Consider the following 25,942-nt stretch of genomic DNA (forward strand, 5'->3'; position numbering starts at 1 on the left):
GTCCGTGTGTAAATACATGAGGATGTGTCAACGTGGAAGAATGATTTACGGATGTGTGGCCAGAAGGTAAGCAGGCTACCTAAAATGCCAAAATAACAAAAAGGTTACTCTGAGAATTGGGTATTTCAGTATGTTTTTCTCCTGACTTGAGAGGTCTTTCCTCTTACATTCCTTTTTGTGGTTGTACAGCTTGATGTCCATTCAGCTGGGCTTCTGTCGCAAGAGACAGATGTCACATTGAATGGCTAGACCATCTTAGGCAGTTTATTTAATTTCTTTAGGAAGATGTTCTCTGGCTTAAGCTAAGGAAGAAATGCCTCTGCTGTCAGTCAATTTGTGGGGAAGTGGAGAAAAGCCACTAGAGTCCTGTTAGCCGACAGATTTTTAAATACTTATCTTGACGACTGGTTTCAGTTCTCCCCCACCCCCATGCCTCCTGACTGAACTTGGAGCTTTTCCCAACATACCCAACACATCTCCTCTGACTGTGCTGGACTTCCTGTATGCTTTCTCCCAGTCTGGATTATTTATCAATAAGAACTTATTCTCTGGAAATCATTCACAATTTCATTTGTGCTGCTGGTATCACTTCTTATTTGCTTTGCAACTATGGATTTATTTTCCCTGTAAAACAACTTTGATGTGTAATGGAACTGGGAAGGCAAAGGATAAACCCACTCCCTATGTTCTCCGTTTTTTAAATAGGGGCTCTGTGAGCTTGGATTCCCAGTTGGAGTTTAGATTTGCTGCTTCATTTGGCCTCTGAACTTCCAAAGGTAAGCATTTGTTATCTACTGTACTTTTAAATGTTTATTCAACTGATTTGCCATTCTTTAGAATGTTTCCTATGTCTAGTTATTAATCTTTACAAAGGTTCTAGTTTTATTCAGAAAATTACAAAAGCCAGACTCATAGAAATTATCTTTGTGTCTGTAATAGTGTTCAAAAAACATGAAGGTCAGCTGAACTCAGGCTCAGGGATGAATCTGATACCTGAGTCACAGGTGTCAATACAGCTGTGAATATTAAAGGGATAAAAATGTCCTTGATACAGATCATTTAATAACAACAAGAAGTAGGCTGCTTAAGTGTTTTTAAATCTTCTTAGTTTCAAAAAGTGTATCTAAGGTCCAATAAAAATCTGAATAATTGAAAGCATACATATAATATATGCTGTATCCTAATATAATATATAAGTACTATATATTATATATAAATATGTATAATTATTATATTTATATACCAATTTTTCTTAAAAAAGAAAAACAAAAGTAGCTCTCAGTTTCTTCATCACCTTTGATAAAAATTATCTTCTAAGAATTCTATCTAATTCTCTTCATGAAAAGTCACCAGCCATATGCTCATTTAATCCCACAATTAGAGTCTGTCTTCTATTACTTTGCAGGCAGTGAGAATGAGAGGCCCTGACCTTCTCAGATTGCTCTGAAATCATAAGGGCACTTTGAAAAGACAGTAGCTGTAGCTTCTCTCTTGTCAGTTATTTAGTTTCAATACTTTATAGTAATTCCAAAGACAAATTACATTTTCATTCTCCTTTGTGTTTCTCCATATTGATTCAGGCTAGAACATGGGTTTGTCTTTTGCTTCCTGGTGAAATTTATTTCATTAAATCTTTTTTAATAGGATAAAGTATATATTATGTTCCCCATATTTTTCTTTCTGTTTCAAACATACATTAAGCCACCTTTCACATACCTCAAAATACACTTTAAACCTTACCCAAGTATAAAATCATTGTGAAATTAAATATAATCTCCTGTAACCAATTAGTTAAAAAAAAAAAACCAATGTGTTTCATTTATCATTTCTAATTTTTCCAGTGAAAAAGTCAATATGCATCAGATTAGATGACATGAAATTCATTTCACTGAATGAAGTCAAAATGCAAGACAATGCAGGAATATAATACTATATATGAAAGTGTGAAATGTACACATAAGGGTGAAATGTAGACATAAGGACTTAGGTGGATTAATGTGGACTGAAATACACTTCTCATCAACATTGAAGTAGGGACATAATAGCTACTGAATAAATGGTTATTGAATTAACAAAACAAATCATTAAGCAATGATGCTATCACATTGCAATAGCCTGATGCATTCATTTCAACCATAGGATTGTTCCTCATTACGGAATTTGATTTATATTCCATACTAACATTTCTTTACATGGTTTCTTCTTCTAGTAACCTGTGGGATCTCTGGGTGCAAGGACTGTGTCTTATTTATTTTTATACCACAGTGCCCAGCAGCATACCTGACACTGTTAGATGCTTAGTGATTTTTCTAATTGAATTGAAATCAGTTCAGTTCAGTTCAGTTTAGTCATCCAGTCGTGTCCGACTCTTTGCAACCCCATGAATTGCAGCATGCCAGGCCTCCCTGTCCATCACAAACTCCCGGAGGTCACTCAGATTCACGTCCAATCGAGTCAGTGATGCCATCCAGCCATCTCATCCTCTGTCGTCCCCTATATTAGCTAGACAAAATAGCCTCTCCCATTTAATAAGTCTAGGAAAATTCCTAGCTCTAATAGATGGGCTTTTAAAGATGGTACTTACTGGGAAAACTATTTAGCTATACTAGCTTCATGAAACTCTCCATTCTCAGAAAATGACACTTAACAGAACACAAGCCAACATCTGATTTATGCTACACATATCACTGTCTGGTGAAGCTGGTCAAATTCTCAATAATTGTCCAAGTTGCATTTTTCTCCTTCTTAAAAATTCTCACTCGGTTCCTTATCTGTTCTTGCATGGTTTCCACTGCAAATGGGACACTGGTGTTGCATCTCTGAGGACCACCATCCACCCACTGGAAACAGTTGTTTCCACCCACTGCACTACTGTTGTCCTAGATGTTTCTCTAACCCAGGGTCCTAACACTAACTGCATGTACTCGACCAGCACCAAAGTGACTCTCAGCCTCCACCTGAAAGTGGTTTAAGGAGTTCTCCAGCAGCTCTCTGCTATCCCAGTGTATCGTATGCTCAGGAGCCTTGGCAGTAAAGTTAGTAGTAAACTGAGCGCTGACACATCTCTATTACAACATGTACAAAGATTTATTCTTCTCTGCCTTTTTATATGCTGATATCTCCAGCAAAAAATCCATATAAAATGCCACAATCAATATTTTATAAATTTTTCATTAAATTAACGAGCACCTTGATGAAATAATACATTAATCAATGGATTAAGAAAGCTGCATGTGCTTGGCAGAGCTGTTTACCTGGACAAGACTGCCTTGTTTTCTATTTCCTGTTCTCCAGCACCAGGGCAGCCAACTTCATGCCTTTTCTTTTTCGAGATTTCAGGTAACTCCTTGCCTTCTGTTCTGATGCATTTAGAACTGATAGATATAAATATCCATATAAATATAAATATCTGACACATATAGTGAACTGATAGACTTTCTATAGCTGGCATCCCAGTGGCACTGGACAAAGCACCAGTTTTCACTGGAAACCCTTTTATAACTCTATTCGAGGGATTTCTTCTGATTTTTTTTTTATATTAACATCACAAAGGACTTTTGCCTTTGGCATAACCACCAAAACAAGCTGAATAAACTATTGCACTATTTGTTTTTAATCCACCAGAGCGCTGAGGAGGCAAAGAACCCTAGTTGATTCAGCTTCAAAATGTTAACAAATCCTGCTCTTATTTCTGGTGAGACACATGCCCGCTCTCATATTTGTTGAGTCGTTGTTGGGTCCGACTCTTTGCAACCCCATGGAGAGCAGAACATCAGGCTTCCCTGTCCCTATCTCCCAGATATCTCCTCACTATCTCACTTTTAGTGGAATGGAAAGAGAATAAATATCTTATTAAAGGGTATAAAGAGGAAGAAACAAGCCACAGCTTGAATGAACTTCTAATGACCATGGGAAGGCTGGCCTGACAGATACAATGCCAAGAAGACCCTGTGAGAGAGTGAATCCACACTCACCCAAGGACCCTTTTCCATACACAGGTCTCCATTTGTAATACACTTACAGCTGAGAGCTGGGCTAAGGACCCTCCTGGGAGAGCCTCCAGTGTGGCAGCCACAGAAACTAAGGTAGGCAACTTCAGAAGCCTGGAGGTAAGAGGAACAGAGAGAAAGCCTCCCAGGCAGCTTGCAGTGACCCTCGCAAAGCTAAACGCAGAGGGGGAGGGCAGAGAGAGATTATCTGTAATACAAAAAGAGCTGGCAGCTGAACTATAAACTGGAGACAAAATCTCCATGGTTCAAAAAGATAGTGACTTTGCTGTAAAATGCAAAGATATCTCTGGAATCATGCTAGTATCCAGATGTTAGACTTATCAAAGAGGGATTATTGAATAATGACAATAAAAATACCAAAGGATCTTGTGGGAAAGATGGACCACATGTGAGGAGATGAGGAATTTTAGTGGAGAAATGTAAAACCCTGCAGGAGAAATATAGAAAAGATAGAAATGAAAAATGTTACCAGAAATGAAGAATTCACGGCTTCACAGTTGGGCACGGAGGAAAACATTGGTTCACTGGAAGTCGGGACAATAGAAAGTATCCAAACTGAAATATAAAGTGGAAAAGAGTCCCTCTCTGTAGATCCATAGTAAATAGTCAGCATTGATGTAAAAATAATTTCAGGAGGAGAGGAAGGAGAGAAAATGAAAAAAGGAAATATTTAATAAAACATTGGATGAGAGCTTTCCAAAATTCAAGAAAATCATCCTCTCCATAGATATCAGAAACTCAATAAAACCTAAGCATAACAAATCCAAGGAAAACACATATATAGGCATATGATAAACAAAATACTGAACACAAAAGATAATGAAAGCATCCTGAAGAAAACAGATACATTTCAACAAAGATATGTTATAAAAGATACATTGCAAAAAAGATACCAAAAAAGAACCACAATATGTGTGATGTCTGACTTTTCAACAGAAAGGAAGCTAGAAAAAGGAGGAACTGCACCATTAAAATGCTGAAAGAAAAAAAAAATGAAAAAGAAATTAACCTAGAATTTTATTTTCAGCAAAATGTATCTATAATAATAATAAAGAAAAACATTTTCCTACTGACAAAAATCAGATATAGCTTTTATCTAGACTATTTGTACTATAAAACAAATACTTTAAAAAGGCAGAAAGAAAATAATAGATTAAACCTGGATCTACAGGAAAGAATGATGAACATCAGAAACATAAAATATATTTTATAAACTATATGTACCCTTGTATCTTTTCAAACTTTTCACTTTTTAAAATAAAAATAATAATGTATTTGGGGTTTATAACATGTGTGAAGTAATATATAATGCCATTAGAGCATAAAAACTGGGACCATATGTTTAAGACTCATGAAAAAGTATCCAATTATTTAAAAGTGGACTATGATAAATTAAAGATACTTATTTATATTATAGAGTAGTTACTAAGCATATAACAAACACACACAGAGGTATACACGCACACACACCCACACACACAAAAGGGTACAATAAAATACGAAAAATACTTGATTCACCTAAAAAAGGCAAAAAAGGAAGAACATATTAAATAATGGATAAATATAAAACAAATAGTAGTTTCATAAATTTAAACACTACAATATCAATAATTGTCAGACAAAATGAAAAAGCAAAGTTCAATAAATGCTATTTATAAGCAACACATGATAATTATAAACAGTAAATACTTGAAAGTAAAGATGTAGAAAAAGCTATACATGCAAACACTAAACATAATAAATCTGGTATGGCTTTATTGCAAACCAGGGGTATCCAATTGTTGAACTCAAAACAAGACTCCCACTTCTGACCAACATAGAGTAAGAGAGGCTGAATTTATCCTCTTAATTGAATCAACCAAATAGAAACAAAATAAAGGAAACCACCATTCTGTATGTACTGGGCAGGAGGCAGTGAAGAATAGTCACTCCTGAGGGTGAGGAGAGGAACCAGATGAGACCAAAGGTTCTCCACAGAGGGTCTTGGTGCGGGGGGTGGGAGGGGGGGTTCCAGAGTGCAGCACAAAGTGGGAGAATGTCTTTAGAACCATACAGATTCCCCGAGTTGAGGAGACCAAGGAGGCTACAGTTCACAGGATCGACAACAGGAATCAGAGTGATAAAAGGAATTAAATATCTACCACATCATGGTTTTTACCTCATTCAACAAATTGTGTTGATGGTTTTTCCTCCATAACAGTACTGATCAAATCTGGGGTATTTATTATTCTTCCTTGAAATTTCAGTAAGGCTCAAGCTTGGTTGGTTGAAGATGGTTGTTGTTGGTGGTGGTTTAGTCACTAAGTCATGTCTGACTCTTGTAACCCCATGGACTGTAGCCTGCCAGGCTCATCTATGCATGGGATTCTCCAGGCAAGAATACTGGAGTGGGTTGCCAACTTGGTTGGTAGAAGATAGCTGCTATGGGGTAATTTAGCATAAATCACTTTCACTTTTAGATAGCAAATGACCAAAAGTGCATTAGTCATCAAAAATACTTCTTAGCTCATCTTCAAGTATTAGACCTTTCCTGTATCACAGCAGGGAGAAGGCAATGGCACCCCACTCCAGTACTCTTGCCTGGAAAATCCCATGGATGGAGGAGCCTGGAAGGCTGCAGTCCATGGGGTCGCTAAGAGTCGGACACGACTGAGCGACTTCACTTTCACTTTTCACTTTCATGCATTGGAGAAGGAAATGGCAACCCACTCCAGTGTTCTTGCCTGGAGAATCCCAGGGATGGGGGAGCCTGGTGGGCTGCCATCTATGGGGTCGCGCAGAGTCGGACACGACTGAAGTGACTTAGCAGTATCACAGCAGAGGCCCTTCACTACACTATAACCTCAACCACTGAGCAAGCACAGTTATATATAGTATTAACAGTTGCTTGGTTTCACTCTCTAGCTGACTGAGTTTTAGCAAGGGATGAAATAATTTTTACTGACAAAAATGTAGATGGTTTACATAGCCCTTTACAACTTGGGCTGGAAACTTTAAAAGGAATATGATAAACACCCTCCCACACTCTTTTCAGGCTACTTGTAGATTAAACAATATCACATCTGTTTGTGAGTCAAAAGACTTACTCTATGGCTTTTGCATTTTATCTTCATGTTTTCTACTCTCATAAATAATACATACATGACTATGCTGCTGCTGCTGCTGCTAAGTCGCTTCAGTCGTGTCCGACTCTGTGCGACCCCAGAGACGGCAGCCCACCAGGCTCCCCCATCCCTGGGATTCTCCAGGCAAGAACACTGGAGTGGGTTGCCATTTCCTTCTCCAATGCATGAAAGTGAAAGGTGAACACTGTATTTTAGTCACTATTATTACATTCATACCTTTATAACTTTTTATAACACACTGTATTATTTATATAATCTCCTGAGATCATATGGGAAAAACATTCACTGTAAATGATATGAAAAATTACTGCCTCTTACAAAAAAAAAATGACTTGCATAAAGAATTAATTCAATAATGCAAAGTGCACTTTTATTTAGTGGACTTATTTATCATCCAATGGAGAGAAAAGACAACCGTGTCTACCCTCCTCAAACATATTCCATTAGTTTCAAATGAGTTGTTAAGGAAACTGTGATTCAGGATATTAGGAAAGACACCAAAACTAGAAAAGATGAAGTACAACAGATCACAGAATTCATCAAGTGCAGGTATGAGTTTAGCCACAGGGATACAGAGCCAGCACGAGAGGCTTAGGGAGCTGAATCTGGAGCAAAGTATTCGAGAAGAGACCACTGGGTCATGCTGGGGTCTGAGCTACAAGGTGAGGTCTCAGTGGAAATTTTAATACCTTCCAATGGGAGAGTAAAGATTAGTCTTGTTTTCTCCAAACTGTATTTCTCTGACATTTGTACCAACTGTAGAAACAAGCTTAAACACAAAGCCTACAGTGTTTGAAAGGGGTTCTGGTTTGTAGGCTCCAATTACATCTCCAAGAAATAAGTGTGTACCTTGGTTCTTCGAGGGGCTTCTCCGAGGCTCAGACTGTAAAAATCTGCCTGCAATGCAGAAGACCCAGGTTTGGTCCTGGGTCAAGCAGATCCCCTGGAGAAAGGAATGGCTACCCACTCCTGTATTCTTGCCTGGAGAAATTCATGGACAGAGGAGCCTGGCAGGTCACAGTCCATGGGGTTGCAAAGAGTCAGACATGACTGAGCGACTCACTTTCACTTTCACTTTGGTCTTTTGAAGCTTTGAAACAAGACACACTCTTCTCCTTCTGCAATAGCCTATTTGGCCATAGTTTTTCTCAAAATAAACTATTCCATCCATAGGAAAATCTGCTGACGTGGGCAATGTCTCTCTTGATAACGATTACAGCAAATCACTTCCTCAGCAGTCAGCAGGCACTACCACATAATCTGATGATATATAGAAAGGATAACTGGCCTTGAGCTTGTGACTCATTCTACTTTTCCAGAAAAAAAAAAAAAAAAAAAAACTTTCATCATCACTCTTTCATCTCTACCTTCTCAAAGTTTTCCCCTCTCTTGAGATAGTATTAGTTCAATAGGCATTTGCACTGATGCTGATTTTTCTAACCATGGTGAGTATTTTTAAATGAATAGTTTTTATTTTATCTGTAACCATTCATTATAACGATTCCTTACCTTTTGCTGAGATAAGAATGCATTAACAGCCTAAATAACATGCATCATATGTTCAATGAATTTTTTTGGTGTGTCCTTTCAAATTTTTCCTATACTCAAATAACTTTGCACTTCCAATGAGCTCATTTTTGTTTCCATCATCATCATAATGCCTCTTCTTAAAACTCTCTTTCCTTTTGTATCTGTTGACCGTAACAATTAATAATGGCCAACAGCATCACAGCATGAAAGGCATCAAGCCTTTAAACACTCACTGAAAGTGATTTTTAATCAGTTAAATTCAATTTTTTTAATTTAACAGTTTATTTAATTTTTAATCTTAGTAAGCACTTACCATAAATGTATACATTTCAGTTAACTTACTTATCTGCATTTATATTATGTGAAATGTATTTATAAGGATAGACTGAGGAGAAAAATACTACATTTATGAAGCTAGATCAGTAATAAATTGCTGTAGAATTATCTTCACATTTTTAGTATAGTGTTTTCCTCCCTGATTTTTTCAAGATATTGTCTTGAAAATGATTTCACTGCATGTCTTAGAATAAAATAAATCTTCAAAATACCTTTTTTAAAAAGACAGAACTCAATAAATGCTCTTTCTAGGGGATGAAGGAGACCCAGAGACTTTTAAAACCCGGTTTGTATAAAAGCAAAGACCATTTTTAGTGCTATCTTAGTCATTATTCATATTTAAACAATAATAGTGTGAAAATGATAGTAGCAATTTGTATAAAAGCAAAGACCATTTTCCATGAGCTATTGCCTCTGTGTGAAGAGTCCTTCTTCTTCCATATTATTCCTTACCTTCAATTCCATACAAGTACAATTCTATACAGAAGCCACCTCTTTCAGTCAAACTCTCCCTGATTGCATCATATGGTAAATATTTGTATCTCCCTCAAATTCATATGTTGGAATTCTCAAGCCCAAAGTGATGGTGTGAATAGGTGAGGCTTTTGGGGGTAATTACGTCATGAAGATGCAGCCCTCGTGAATAGGATTAGTGCCTTTATAGAAAGTGACCCAGAGAGATCCCTTGCCCCTTAACCTTATGAGGACACAGGAATAAATCAGTGATCTGAAAACAGAAAGAGGGTCTTCATGAGAACCCTACTATGCTGGCACCTTGATCTTGGCTTTCCAGCCTCCAGAACTTTGCAAAATAAGTTTCTCTTGTTCTGTTGTATATTACTCAGTTTTTGATATTTTATTATAGTGGCTCAAATTGACTAAGACAGTAATCTAGCCAAAATGTGGGACTAAAATGTTCATACTTCCCTGCTCATGCCAGTTGTCATGGTAGGCAGATTTGAGTCACTATTCTTTTGGATCACAAGTTGAAAGATGTCATCTATACGTAAAGCAAAAAACTGTAGGTAAATTTGCTTTCTCTTTGTCCCATCCACCAGCCTGAAAGCTCTGTGAGGGCAAAATCTAAGGTCAATATCTCTAGTACATTCCATCACAAGTGTTCCATAATAATAAAGCTTAGTGTGTATTTTCTGAATTCAAATTAAAAAAAAAAAACACAAATTTATAAAAATCTCTGATTTCAGAGGAAAGGCAAAATTTCTTGAGTCACCTTTATCCACTTGCAATTGAACAGCAGAATTACCTAGGCAGATTTGTTTGAGGCCACATATACTATCTTCTCCACACTGAATATGCTCTCATTTAAAAAAAGTTTCCAGAAAATAGTACTATGTGTTTCTGATTTAAAATCATAGAAATAAAATAATTTTTGATATTTAATATGCTACAATCACAAGGCAATGAAGAAATAAATATGTATATGCAGGCCTTGTGAGCATGTGAAGTGAGTGCAATTGTGCAGTAGTTTGAACATTCTTTGGCATTTCCCTTCCTAGGGACTGGAATGAAAACTGAATATTTCCAATCCTGTGGCCACTGCTAAGCTTTCCAAATTTGCTGGCATATTGAGTGTAGCACTTTCACAGCATCGTCTTTTAGGATTTGAAATAGCTCAGTTGGAATTCCATCACCTCCACTAATTTGTTCCTAGTGATGCTTCCTAAGGCCCACTTGACTTCGCACTCCAGGATGTCTGGCTCTAGATGAGTGATCACACCATCATGGTTATCCAAGCCATCAAGATATTCTTTGTATAGTTCTTCTGTGTATTCTTGCCACCTCTTAATATCCTCTGCTTCTGCTTCTGTTAGGTCTATAACCTTTCTGTTCTTTATTGTGCCCATCTTTGCATGAAGTGTTCCCTTGGTATCTCTGATTTTCTTGAAGTGATCTCTAGTGTTTCCCATTCTATTGTTTTCCTCTATTGCTTTGCATTGATTGCTGAGGAAGGTATTCTTATCTCTCCTTGCTGTTCTTTGGAACTCAGCATTCAGATGGGTATTTCCTTTTCTCCTTTGCCTTTTGTTTCTCTTCTTTTCTCAGCTATTTGTAAGAGTTCTTCAGACAACCATTTTGCCTTTTGAGTAAGGTCATATTCAAAATCCTCCAAGGTAGATTTCAACAGGATATGAACTGAGAACATCCATATGTTCAAGCTCGATTTAGAAAAGGCAGAGGAACCTGAGATCAAATTGCCAATATCCCTTGGATCATAGAAAAAGCAAGAGAATTCCAGAAAAACATCTACTTTGCTTCAATTGACTATGCTAAAGCCTTTGACAGTGTGGATCACAACCAACTGGAAAATCCTTAAGAATGGGACTAGCAGACCACCTTACCTGCCTCCTAAGAAATCTGTATGCAGGTCAAGAAGCAACAGTTAGAAAAGGACATGGAAAAATGAACTGGTTCCAAGTTGGGAAAGGAGTACGTCTAGGCTGTATATTGTCACCCTGTTTATTTAACTTAAATGCAGAGTACATCATGGAAATGCTGGGCTGGATGAAGCACAAGCTGGAATCAAGATTGCTAAGAGAAATATCAACAACCTCAGATATGCAGATGACACCACCCTTATGGCAGAAAGTAAAGAGGAACTAAACAGCCTCCTGATGAAGCTGAAAGAGGAGGGTGAAAAAGCTGACTGAAAACTCAACATTCAAAAAGTGAATGGGACAGCATCCAGTCCCATCATTTCATGGCAAATAGATGGAGAAATAATGAATTTAGTCACAGACTTTTTCCTTGGGCTCCAAAATCACTGCAGACAGTGACTGCAGCCCTGAAATTAAAAGATGCTTGCTCCTTGGAAGAAAAGCTATGATAAACCTAGACTGCATATTAAAAAGCAGAGACATTACTTTGCCAACAAAAGTCTGTGTAGTCAAAGCTATGGTTTTTCCAAAGAACTGATGCTTTCAAATTGTGGTGTTGAAGAAGACTCTTGAGAGTCCCTCAGATTGCAAGGAGATCAAACCAGTCAATCCTAAAGGAAACCAACCCTGAATATTCGTTGGAAGGACTGATGCTGAAGCTGAAGCTCCAATACTTTGGCCACTCAACGTGAAGTGCTGACTCATTGGAAAAGACCCCGATGCTAGGAAAGATTGAAGGCAGGAGGAGAAGGGGACGACAAAGGAAGAGATGTTTGGATGGCATCACCAACTTAATGCACATGAGTTTGAGCAAGCTCTGGGAGATGGTAAAGGACAGAGAAGCCTGGTGTGCTGCAGTCTATGGGGTCACAAAGAGTTGGACACAACTCATGACTGAACAACAACAATGAAAATGTGCACGACCTGCACTTATTTGTATACTATACATGTGTATATATACATATATATACTATACATACTATACATGTGTATACTTACTATATATGTATATACATATGTACATATTTAGAGGTAAATATGCATGTGTATATTTACCTATGAGTTTATTTACAGATTGATGAATATATAGGCAGATGAAATGGAAATAGTAGTGAGATACTTTATGTCTTTAAACCTAAGAGTTGTAAATGTGAAATTCAAAAAAAGAATAATATCAATTTTTTTGAATATGCACAAAGATGATTTAATTATTATAGGGAAAAAAAAGAAACAACAAGCATTTTTCAAAGTATCACATAAGCCGTTGTGCCCATTAAGGTATTAATCTGGCTTTCTTATAAATGGAGGTGCTTCTATATGTTGTCCTTCAATATTTCTAAATGCACATAAGGCAGGAGATTTACTAAACTTTTCAAGAAAAAAATTAGATATAAAGCATGTGTGGGACATCCCTGGTGGTCAAGAATCTTCCTGCTAATCCAGGGGTCATGAGTTTGATCCCTGGTCCGGGAGGATCCCAGATGCTGTGGAGCAACTAAGCCTGTGTGCCACAACTAGAGGCTGTGCACTGCACCCAAGATCCTACGTGCCACAACTAAGACTCAGCACAACCAAATAAATAAATAAACATGTTTCACAACATGTTTCCATCTCACCAGAGCATTTTAACAATCAAAAAGCAAAGTTGAAGCTCATTTTTCAGCTTTAATTCTGTAGTGCCAAAGCTGGCCTTGAGTATAATAAAAACAAATGAGAGAAGGAGGGCCTTCACGATTACTTTTAGATGATTATGAAAATTATGTACTACAACTGTCAAACAGATAAAATTGAATAAAAGAATAAGTTGTATATATGCAGTATCATAAAGATAATAGTCAACTGTAGCAAAATACTAAGCATAAAAGAAACGTAATTACCTGGTTAAAATCTGTACCCTTCCCCCATTCAGCCCTTATAGAGAGACTATTTGTTTTCTCCTGCTGCATAGCAAACTACCCAAAATTTGGCAGCTTAAAACTTGTAGACATTTAGACTCCACATGTAAGTGGTATTATATGGTATTTGTCTTTGTCTGACTTACTTAGTATAATAATCTCTCTGTCCTGTGAACTTATTTACAAAACAGAAAGGGACTCACAGACATAGAAAACAAACTTATGGTTACCAAAGCAGAAAGAAGTGGGCAGGGGGTGGATAAGCTAGGAATTTGGGCGTGACATACACACACTACTACCTATAACATAGATAAACAACAAGGACCTACTATATCGCACAGGGAACTCTACTCAATATTTTGTAATAATCTATAATGGAAAAGAATCTGAAATAGAATATATGTATCTAACTGATTTACTTAAATATATACCTGAAGTTAGCATGACATTGTTGGTCAACTGTTTTTTTTTTGGTTGTTTGTTTGTTTGTTTGTTTTACAAGTTGTTCAGTCGTGTCTGACTCTTTGGGACCCCATGGACTATACAGTCCGTTGAATTTTCCAGGCTAGAATACTGGAGTGGGTAGCCTGTCTCTTCTCCAGGGGATCTTCCCAACCCAGGAATCGAACCCAGGTCTCCCGCATTGCGGGCAGACTCTTTACCAGCTGAGCCACAAGGGAAGCCCTGGAATACTGGAGTGAGTAGCCCATACCTTCTCCAGGAGATCTTCCCAACCCAGGCATTGAACCGGGATCTCCTGCATTGCAGGTGGATTCTTTACCAACTGAGCTATGAGGGGAGCCCACTTCAATAAAAAAGAAAAAGAAAAAAACAGACACGTAGTTTCAGCAGACCAGAAATCCAGGAATAGCTTAGCTAGATAGCTGCTGCTGCTGCTGCTAAGTCGCTTCAGTCGTGTCTGACTCTGCGACCCCATAGACGGCAGCCCATCAGGCTCCACCGTCCCTGCTAAGACTCACTATTTCTCATGGCCTGCAGTAACAACTAGGTTGGGTAGGGAGGTCTTGAAGAAGAGCCCTTTCAAGCTCACTCATGTCACTGTTGGAGGCCTTACTCCCTCACCATGTGGGTTTTTCTACAGGGTTGCCTCAAGGACTTGAAGCTGTCTTTCCACAGCTCTGAGCTATCCAGGAGAGAATGAGAGAGCTCAAACACCCACAAGATAAAAGCCACAATCTTTTAAACCCAATCTTGGAAGTGGCAGCCTCTTACTTCTGCTGTATTCTGTTTACTGGAATCAAATCACTAACTCAAGCCTACACTAATTTCCTGGTATCACACAAAAAGGATTATATGAAGATCATTAGATGTCATCTCAGAAACTTTCTACATCAACCTGAAAAAGAACACTGCAAGCAATTTTGGTAATATCCTAATTCACAACTCTGATGATGCCAGCAATTAAACTAGGTAAGGCTGTAAAAAGAGTAGGAATTTGCAACCCACTCCAGTATTCTTGCCTGGGAAATCTCATGGACAGAAGAGCCTTGAGGGCTATAGAGAATAGGGTCACAAAGAGTCAGACACAACTAAGCAAGAGCACACACGGAGAGATGTAAAAAGGGTAATCAAAATCCCCATCAAAGACACAGACAATTACTTCTACAAATCAGGATGGAAAAATGCCCAAAGTCTCTGACTGCTGCTTCCCAGTGGCTCAGATGGTAAAGAACCTGCGTACAATTCAGGAGACCCAGGTTGGATCCCTGGGTCAGGAAGATCCCCTGGAGGAGGAAATGGTACCCCAATCCAGTATTCTTGCCTGGAGAATTCCATGGACCGAGGAGTCTGGTGGACACAATCCATGGGGTCGCAAAGAGTCAGACACGACTGAGCAACTAACACACACACACACACATAGAAGCTGAATACCGCCCTCTGATTGTTTTCTCAAAGTTCCACTGAGAAAGATATCTTCCCACTCAATAGCTCCCATGCCCCATGGAACTGTGGAAGAGGTCTAGTAGGCTCCAAGCTGTGTTTGAAAGGATTCGAGCCCAGGAGTCAGAAGGACTGCAGTCTGGTTCCAGGTCTGATGATAAGTTTTCTAGGTATCAGCACCTCTAGGTATAAATGTTTTAAAGAGCTCCTTATGCCTTGCCAGTATTCAATAAATAACAATTGGAAGAAAAACTGAGTAACACTACTTTCATGAGGCATTATCATTGTTATTCTGCATATAAAATATAAACAAAAGTCTCATTTGAACTGCTTACACTTTACTCAATGCCTAGACTTAAAACATCAAGTGAAAGTCGACAACTGAGCAACTGAACACAATGAAAACATCATTGCTGTAATTAGTCTTTCTTAAAATTGTAATTAACTCTTGACTGCAGGGTGTGTATATATGCATAGGTATTTCATGAATATTTAATTGGGGGATAATTTTGAATTTACTGAAAGGTTGCAAAGTTAGTACAAAAAGTTTCCATATACCCATAACATAATTTTTCCTAAAGTCATCATCTTATGTAGGAATAGTGCATTTGACAAAAATGAAGAATAACATTGGTAAATGATGATTAACTCAACTTCAGTCTTTATTAAGATTCTACCAATTTTTCCACGAATGTCCTTTCTTTGTTCCAGGATCCAGTCCAGAGCACCACAATGCATTAAGTCATCTGGTCTCCTGATCTCCTCCAATCTGTGCGAGATACTCAAATCTTCCCTTATTTTTCACGACCATAACAATGTTGAGGAGTAGTGGTTATTTTGTAGACTATCCTTTAGTTTAGCTGTGTGGTATTTTCTCATGATTTGGCTAACAACATGACTTGAGACTTAGTGACTAAACAACAACAATAACAAAGGTTTGAGATAAAAACATAAGATAAGCTGACTGCTCATCACATCCTATCAAGGGGTACATGATATCAGCATGAATTATTACTGATGTTGTTAACCTTTATTCTTTGCTTAAAATGCTATCTGCCAGCTTTCCCCACTGTACTCTTTTTGTTTTTCCCTTTACTATACCCTCTCAATAAAGATGAAAGTCACTACGCTTAGCCCACAGTCAAGTGGACCAAAGGGCACATTTTATTATAAACATTATGCTGCTGCTGCTAAGTCGCTTCAGTCGTGTCCGATTCTGTGCGACCCCATAGATGGCAGCCCAGCAGGCTCTCCTGTCCCTGGGATTCTCCAGGCAAGAACACTGGAGTGGGTTGCCATATCCTTCTCCAATGCATGAAAGTGAAAAGTGAAAGTGAAGTCACTCAGTCGTGTCTGACTCTTAGCAACCCCATGGACTGCGGCCTACCATGCTCCTCCATCCATAGGATTTTCCAGGCAAGAGTACTGGAGTGGGGTGCCATTGCCTTCTCTGATAAACATTATACCCAGTGGCAAAATTCATTTTGGAAATTTGAATATGAATACGCCTTATCTCTAAACTTAAACCTCTACGATTTTTCATAAAAATTCATTTCCCAGTAAATGCTTCCTTACTCCATACTTCTCTCTCTTTAGGTCTACCTCGGAGAACATTTTGAACAGGAAAAAGAAGTATGAAACATTTAATCATTATCCTTTTTATTTTATTTATTTATGGCTGCCCTGGGTCTTCATTGCTGGATGTGGGCTTTCTCTAGTTGCAGGGACTACTCCTCGCTGCAGGGCACAGGCTTCTCATTGCGGTGGCTTCTCTTGCTGCAGAGCATGGGCTCTGGGCCCCCCAGAGTTCAGTAGTTGTGGCACATGGGCTTAGTTACTCCAAAGCATGTGGAATCCTCCCAAACCAGGAAAGGAACATGTCTCCTGAATCTGCAGGCAGATTCCTAAACACAGGACCACTGTGGAAGTCTCCCATTGTTTTGTTTTGTTTTTGATTGCAAGGCTAATGAGATTTTAGTTCCCTTAACAGGAATTGAACCCAAGCCCTCAGCAGTGAGAGCCCTGAGTCCTAACCACTGGCCCACCAGAAAATTCCTAACCATCACTGAAGGACAAAGCAGAATAGAAACTACTGTCAAAATTGCAGTAAATATTAGTCATTTATCCTCAAGTCAGTACGCAATGGTTCTGATGATGTATGCGGAAACAAACAAAAGCAGAAAAATTGATTTTTTAAGAACTGGAAAAAATCCTGTATCTATAATTTCATGGCAAACACTTTAAATCATTCTGATTTTTTTAAAATGACAGTTAATTAGGCTAAAGATTTCAGAGACAAACTTTACAAAGTGATCTGTCCTTGCTAGGATTCTAACTCAAAGATCTTTCAGATTTCAGTCCTCCCAATTAGACTGTATGAACCCTGTCCACAGCTCTGAAGGGGATCTTCACCCATCTCAAAGGGCTAAAAAATAGCTGTTTGCACAACAGAGTCTCGTCTTTCCTGAAAACTTAAAATAACAACATTTCTCTGTATCCCCTTCATTATTTAAGAAGCTTGGGTGTGATTCTCAAAGTAATGATTTGTGTTGCTGAATTTTGAGACTGGCAGAAAACAAAAAAAAAAAATCTCTCGATGAAGAAGTCCTACAGCTGTGAAATATTCTCTCCCTGACACAGTTTCAGTCTGGAGGCATTTAGACTATGAGTAAGAGTCTTAGCTTTTACTGGCTATGTGTGGGTTGTTTGGTTTCTTGGCAAACATGTTTTGCATGTTGAATGTTTCCCATGAATACTTTGTTTTTGTTTCATGTTTGGGGGCCTCTGGTTCTAGTAGGTAACCAATAAATTAAGCAAAACAATTTAGATATCCCCTTTTTTCATGCTTTGGTTATACAAACTTCAGAGGAAAGTGTTTGGGGCCTAAATTTTCTACTTAATTGACTAAAGTTTAGATTTTTGTTTTGCTTGTTATAAGCCTTAAATGAGTTAGTAATTTCCTTTGAGGGTAGGGATTATCTAGTGTTTATTTTTTTCTACAGGCCTCCATACAGCATTCAGCATAACACATGACTTCAAAGTAGAAAGGGGAAAAAAAAAAAAAAAAAACCCCAAAAACAAAACAGAAAAAAACGACAAACCATTTTAGATTTTACTCATTCCTAAAAATTTTATAAAATGTTTATTCAGAAATGAATACTATACTACTAAATCAGGATATAGCTTAAATATACAGTGACCAAAAGTTACACCAGTATTTCAGTAACATTTTAATACAAATCCTATGTTAAATATCAGTTGTTCTCATTTATTTGTACAGTAGTCTGCATAGGCTTCCCTGGTGGTTCAGAGGTTAAAGCATCTGCCTGCAAGGTGGGAGACTTGGGTTCGATCCCTGGGTCGGGAAGATCCCCTGGAGAAGGAAATGGCAACCCACTCCAGTATTCTTGCCTGGAGAATCCCATGGACAGAGGAGCCTGGGGGGCTACAGTCCACGGGGTCGCAGAGTCAGACACGACTGAGCAACCTAACTTTTCACTTTTTCTTCTGCGTATTTACTTTTCACCTCTCTACTAAATTTCTCATAATTAACTTTTAAGAAAAATCTAAAACTCTTTCCTTTTTTCTATTCTTTAAGTTGTCCATTGTGTTACACCAAGAAATCAACCTATTGAGATGAAACAACAACTCACACATATTCATGTATAATCTCACCTTATACATGATCTCACTGCATCTCCTTTTCCATTCTACTATCTAGGCTCACATCCTTATCACCATGGCAGTAACCACCTACTATAGCCAGTTCCTTCTTCATTTCATTTTTCAAATTATTAATACATTTATCCTTATAAATCATTTCTTGATCTTATCTCTTTCTTACAAAAATAACAGTTCTTTCTTTGTTTCATTTTTCAAATTATTAATACATTTATCCTTATAAATCATTTCCTGATCTTATCTCTTTCTTACAAAAATAAGTCCAATAATTTTCTATGTCCCATAAAGTAAAAAAAGAAAAAGAAAAAAGACTCCTAACAAACATTTCAAGAAAAATACAACATACAACAAACCAAGAGTTTATGGAAAAGAACATATGAGATGAAAATAGAAACATTAGATAGGTAGATAGCTAATAGAATAGACATGAAGATGCTAAGTCGCTTCAGTTGTGTCCGACTCTGTGTGACCCCATAGACAGCAGCCCACCAGGCTCCCCTGTCCCTGGGATTCTCCAGGCAAGAACACTGGAGTGGGTTGCCATTTCCTTCTCCAATGCATGCAAGTGAAAAGTGAAAGTGAAGTCGCTCAGTCGTGTCCGACTCTTTTCGACCCCACAGACTGCAGCCTACCAGGCTCCTCTGTCTGTGGGATTTTCCAGGCAAGAGTTCTGGAGTGGGGTGCCATTGCCTTCTCCAAGATATGAAGATATTTCTCTATAATTTGAGGGGCTTTATTTGCTCTTTGGTAATGAGAAGTACTGAAAGATTGTTAGCAAGAAAGTGATACACTATTTGTATTTTAAGGACAGCTTTCAGACTTTATTCAAAAGGAAGACTAAAAAGGAACTGATAGAAAATTTGGACAGAAGCCTATCTCAGTTGAGTACAAGTAAGAGATAAGTGGGTAGAAAGAAAGAGATATAATCAGGAGAAGAGTTGAAGGTACCTGATGACTGATTAGAGAACAGGATGAGGAAGCTGAAAGAACAGAGAAAGACTTGAGGTTTCTAGTTTGGATGGTTTTATCAATAACAAATATAGGAGATATTAGTGGAAGAGTAGATTTGCTTGTAAGTGGAAGAGCTGGGTGGTTAGTGATGGGAGTGAGGTATGAAGAGCCTGTTGAATTTAGTTTTGTATCTGTTGAGGTTGTGTATCTTGTGGAACATACACAAAAGGCATTTAATATGAAAAAATTAGGCAGGATTCTGTGTATAATGTTTCTTTTATTTCCTGTAGTGTTCAGTACAGTGCTTTTAGCTTTCAATAGAAACTTACTTGAGTGAGCAATTATGGTTGAGGGAATGAATAAGTGAACGATTGCATTCAGGTTCCCAAACAGCAGAGGGATGTTCATAATTTTCCTCTACACCATCCTTTAGGTTGGCTCATGAGCACCTCAAAGAGAGAAGGTCCCAGTCGAGTTCTCTGAAGGAAGATACCCTGTACTACCAATGTGATCAAGCACCAGTGGCCATGTCCCATTTACTTGGTTCACAGAAACAACTAGCAAAAATAAAGTGCCCACTGATCAACCTCCAAATGTTCATCTATGCACAAAAATATGCTAACAGAAGCAAGAAAGGGTTTTGTGAATGAAAGTAGTAGTTGCTCAGTTGTGTCTGACTCTGCGACCTCATGGACTGTGGCCTGCCAGGCTCCTTTGTCCATGGAATTCTTCAGGCAAGAATACTGGAGTGGGTTGCCATTCCCTTCTCCAGGGGATCTTCCCAAACCAGGGATTGAACCCAGGTCTCCCACATTGCAGGCAGATTCTTAACCATCTTAGCAGTTCTGTTCAGTTCAGTTGCTCAGTCATGTCCAACTCTTTGCAACCCCATGAACTGCAGCATGCTAGGCCTCCCTGTCCATCACCAACAGTGCCCCTTAATGCCCCATGTGCTTGGAATTTATGTTTATTTTGTGTCTTCTCCTCCCCCACCATCCTCCTTTTTAAAAATTTCTTTTGTTTCCTAGGGCATCTTCTCTTCTTTTTGCCTTTGCTTTCCTGTTCATTAACTTTATTTATATGCAGAGTACATCATGAGAAACACTGGGCTGGAAGAAGCACAAGCTGGAATCAAGATTGCCGGGAGAAACATCAATAACCTCAGATATGCAGATGACACCACCCTTATGGCAGAAGGTGAAGAGGAACTAAAAAGCCTCTTGATGAAAGTGAAAGTGGAGAGTGAAAAAGTTGGCTTAAAGCTCAACATTCAGAAAACGAAGATCATGGCATCTGGTCCCATCACTTCATGAGAAATAGATGGGGAAACAGTGGAAACAGTGTCAGACTTTATTTTTTGGGGCTCCGAAATCACTGCAGATGGTGATTGCAGCCATGAAATTAAAAGATACTTACTCCTTGGAAGGAAAGTTATGACCAACCTAGACAGCATATTCAAAAGCAGAGACATTACTTTGCCAACAAAGGTCCTGCTAGTCAAGGCTATGTTTTTTCCTGTGGTCATGTATGGATGTAAGAGTTGGACTGTGAAGAAGGCTGAGCACCGAAGAATTGATGCTTTTGAACTATGGTGTTGGAGAAGACTCTTGCGAGTCCCTTGGACTGCAAGGAGATCCAACCAGTCCATTCTGAAGGAGATCAGCCCTGGGATTTCTTTGGAAGGAATGATGCTAAAGCTGAAACTCCAGTACTTTGGCCACCTCATGAGAAGAGTTGACTCATTGGAAAAGACTCTGATGCTGGGAGGGATTGGGGGCAGGAGGAGAAGGGGACAACAGAGGATGAGATGGCTGGATGGCATCACCGACTCGATGGACATGAGTTTGAGTGAACTCCGGGAGTTGGTGATGGACAGAGAGGCCTGGCGTGCTGCAATTCATAGGGTCACAAAGAGTCGGACACAACTGAGTGACTGAACTGAATTGATTCTTCTTTTGATTCTTCTCATAAATATCATTTATCATATTTCAGAAATTGAGAAAAACTGCAGAGAGATTGTAGAAAATTTGAAAGTCATAGTAGAAAAACTCAAAAACAATTTAATTCCACCGCAGTGGAAAAAGGGACTTTTAACTTATGGTTAAAAACCATTCAAGCAATATATATTGTAACATACGGATTCCCAGGTGGCACAGTGGTACAAAGAATCTACCTGCCAATGCAGGAAACACAAGTGACACAGGTTTGACCCCTGAGTCAGGAAGATCCCTTGGAGGAGGAAATGGCAACCCACTCCAGTATTCTTGCCTGGAAAATTCCATGGACAGAGGAGCCTGGCAGGCTACAGTCCATGGGGTCACAGAGACCCAGACATGACTGAGGATGCACGCACAAACTCATGTTGTAATATAATATAACTATTATAAAAAAATCCAGAAATTGTAAAAATTAAAACCAGATAAGTAAAATTTTGTTAGTAAGCATTTATTGTGTACATAAGAACAGTTCACAAACTGGTAATCTTCAAACCAAAAGTGGAGAAGCTCAGGGATATGATACTGCAGAATCATATTTATAAGCCATTATAAATATAAAGTGAAAACGAGGACATCATTTAACCTTTACAATGGTTGGTCATTACAATGAGGATTTCCAGATGGCAAAGGATTGGTTAAAACTGCAGATTTTATACCATTTTAGAAAGATGAGTTAAGTTTATTTTATGATTATGAGATGAATACATATCTAAGTACACTAGAGTTAAGTACACTAAGTTAAGTACACTAAGTTAAGTTTTGTTCATGAAGTAAGCTAGATTTAGTTTTGTTTATGTGACTTAAACAACATTTAGCGCAGGCGGCGGCAAGCGGCACACTTAGTGTGGGTGGTTGTGAGCCTCGCAGCCAAGAGGAGCTACCCCACGTCTGAGGTCAGGAGCAGAAGCAGGGAGGACCCCATGCCCGAGGGAAGGTGGCCAAGAGGAGTTACCCCACGTCTGAGGTCAGAAGTGGCAGCCGGGAGGAGCTACCCCACGTCCGAGGTCAGGGGCGGCAGCCCAGAGGAGCTACCCTGCGTCCGAGGCCAGGAGCGGCAGCCAGGAGGAGAAACCCCACCTCCAAGGAGCGGTGGCTGCATGGGTGCAAGAGGGCCTAGAGGATCGATTCCACGTTCAAGGTCAGAAGGGTGGCGGTGAGGAGATACCCCTCGTCCAAGGTAAGGAGCAGCGGCTGTGCTTTGCTGGAGCAGCCGTGAAGAGATACCCCACATCCAAGGTAAGAGAAACCCAAGTAAGATGGTAGGTGTTGCAAGAGGGCATCAGGGGGCAAACACACTGAAACCATAATCACAGAAAACTAGTCAATCTAATCACACTAGGACCACAGCCTTGTCTAACTCAAAGAAACTAAGCCATGTCCGTGGGACCACCCAAGACGGGCGGGTCATGGTGGAGAGGTCTGACAGAATGTGGTCCACTGGAGAAGGGAATGGCAAACCACTTCAGTATTCTTGCCTTGAGAATCCTATGAACAGTATGAAAAGGCAAAATGATAGGATACTAAAAGAGGAACTCCCCAGGTCAGTAGGTGCCCCATATGCTACTGGAGATCAGTGGAGAAATAACTGCAGAAAGAATGAAGGGATGGAGCCAAAGCAAAAAGAATACCCAGCTGTGGATGTGATTGGTGATAGAAGCAAGGTCCAATGCTGTAAAGCGCAATATTGCATAGGAACCTGGAATGTCAGGTCCATGAATCAAGGCAAATTGGAAGTGGTCAAACAAAAGATGGCAAGAGTGAACGTCGACATTCTAGGAATCAGCGAACTGAAATGGACTGGAATGGGTGAATTTAACTCAGATGACCATTATATCTATTACTGAGGGCAGGAATCCCTCAGAAGAAATGGAGTAGCCATCATGTTCAACAAGAGTCCGAAATGCAGTACTTGGATGCAATCTCAAAAACAAAATAATGATCTCTGTTCATTTCCAAGGAAAACCATTCAATATCACAGTAATCCAAGTCTATGCCCCAACCAGAAACGCTGAACAAGCTGAAGTTGAATGGTTCTATGAAGACCTACAAGACCTTTTAGAACTAATACCCAAAAAAGATGTCCTTTTCATTATAGGGGACTGGAATGCAAAAGTAGGAAGTCAAGAAACACCTGGAGCAACAGGCAAATTTGGCCTTGGAATACGGAATGAAGCAGGGAAAAGACTAATAGAGTTTTGCCAAGAAAATGCACTGGTCATAGCAAACACCCTCTTCCAACAACACAAGAGAAGACTCTACACATGGACATCACCAGATGGTCAACACTGAAATCAGACTGATTATATTCTTTGCAGCCAAAGATGGAGAAGCTCTATACAGTCAACAAAAACAAGACCGGGAGCTGACTGTGGCTCAGATCATGAACTGCTTATTGCCAAATTCAGACTTAAATTGAAGAAAGTAGGGAAAACCACTAGACCATTCAGGTATGACCTATATCAAACCCCTTATGATTATACAGTGGAAGTGAGAAATAGATTTAAGGGCCTAGATCTGATAGAGTGCCTAATGAACTATGGAATGAGGTTCATGACATTGTACAGGAGACAGGGATCAAGACCATCCCCATGGAAAAGAAATGCAAAAAAGCAAAATGGCTGTCTGGGGAAGCCTTACAAATAGCTGTGAAAAGAAGAGAAGCGAAAAGCAAAGGAGAAAAGGAAAGATATAAGCATGTGAATGCAGAGTTCCAAAGAATAGCAAGAAGAGATAAGAAAGCCTTTTTCAGCGATCAATGCAAAGAAATAGAGGAAAACAACAGAATGGGAAAGACTAGAGATCTCTTCCAGAGAAGGCAATGGCACCCCACTCCAGTACTCTTGCCTGGAAAATCCCATGGATGGAGGAGCCTGGTAGGCTGCAGTCCATGGGGTCGCTAAGAGTCAGACATGACTGAGTGACTTCACTTTCACTTTTCACTTTCATGCACTGGAGAAGGAAATGGCAACCTACTCCAGTGTTCTTGCCTGGAGAATCCCAGGGACGGGGGAGCCTGGTGGGCTGCCGTCTATGGGGTCACACAGAGTCGGACACGACTGAAGTGACTTAGCAGTAGCAGAGATCTCCTCAAGAAAATCAGAGATACCAAGGTAACATTTCATGCAAAGATGGGCTGGATAAAGGACAGAAATGCTATGGACCTAACAGAAGCAGAAGATATTAAGAAGAGGTGGCAAGAGTATACAGAAGAACTGTACAAAAAAGATCTTCATGACCCAGATAATCACGATGGTGTGATCACTGACCTAGAGCCAGACATCCTGGAATGTGAAGTCAAGTGGGCCTTAGAAAGCATCACTATGAATAAAGTTAGTGGAGGTGATGGAATTCCAGTTGAGGTATTTCAAATCCTAAAAGCTGATGCTGTGAAAGTGCTGCACTCAATATGCCAGCAAATTTGGAAAACTCAGCAGTGGCCACAGGACTGGAAAAGGTCAGTTTTCATTCCAATCCCAAAGAAAGGCAATGCCAAAGAACGCTCAAACTACTGCACAATTGCACTCATCTCACACGCTAGTAAAGTAATGCTCAAAATTCTCCAAGCCAGGCTTCAGCAATACGTGAACCGTGAACTTCCAGTTGTTCAAGCTGGATTTAGAAAAGGCAGAGGAACCAGAGATCAAATTGCCAACATCCACTGGATCATCAAAAGAGCAAGAGAATTCCAGAAAAACATCTATTTCTGCTTTATTGACTGTGCCAAAGCCTTTGACTGTGTGGATCACAATAAACTGTGGAAAATTCTGAACGAGATGGTAATACCAAAACACCTGACATGCCTCTTGAGAAATCTGTATGCAGGTCAGGAAGCAACATTAAGAACTGGACATGGAACAACAGACTGGTTCCAAATAGGAAAAGGAGTACGTCAAGGCTGTTTATTGTCACCCTGCTTATTTAACTTATATGCAGAATACATCATGAGAAACGCTGGACTGGAAGAAGCACAAGCTGGAATCAGGATTGCCAGGAGAAATATCAATAACCTCAGATATGCAGATGACACCACCCTTATGGCAGAAAGTGAAGAGGAACTCAAAAGCCTATTGATGAAAGTGAAAGAGGAGAGTGAAAAAGTTGGCTTAAAATTCAACATTC

The 25,942-nt window shown here is 39.2% G+C and overlaps 1 long non-coding RNA gene across 1 annotated transcript; it reads left to right on the plus strand.

The window, feature by feature from the left end:
- LOC104972971 (uncharacterized) lies at positions 1-22,293 on the plus strand. Its single transcript, XR_009495972.1, has 3 exons — positions 1-776; positions 3,999-4,085; positions 20,913-22,293. It is a non-coding gene; the product is annotated as an uncharacterized lncRNA (long non-coding RNA).
- Positions 22,294-25,942: the final 3,649 nt, after the last annotated feature.

This window comes from Bos taurus, chromosome 9, assembly GCF_002263795.3.
Source record: "Bos taurus isolate L1 Dominette 01449 registration number 42190680 breed Hereford chromosome 9, ARS-UCD2.0, whole genome shotgun sequence".
In the NCBI taxonomy this organism is placed as follows: domain Eukaryota; kingdom Metazoa; phylum Chordata; class Mammalia; order Artiodactyla; family Bovidae; genus Bos; species Bos taurus.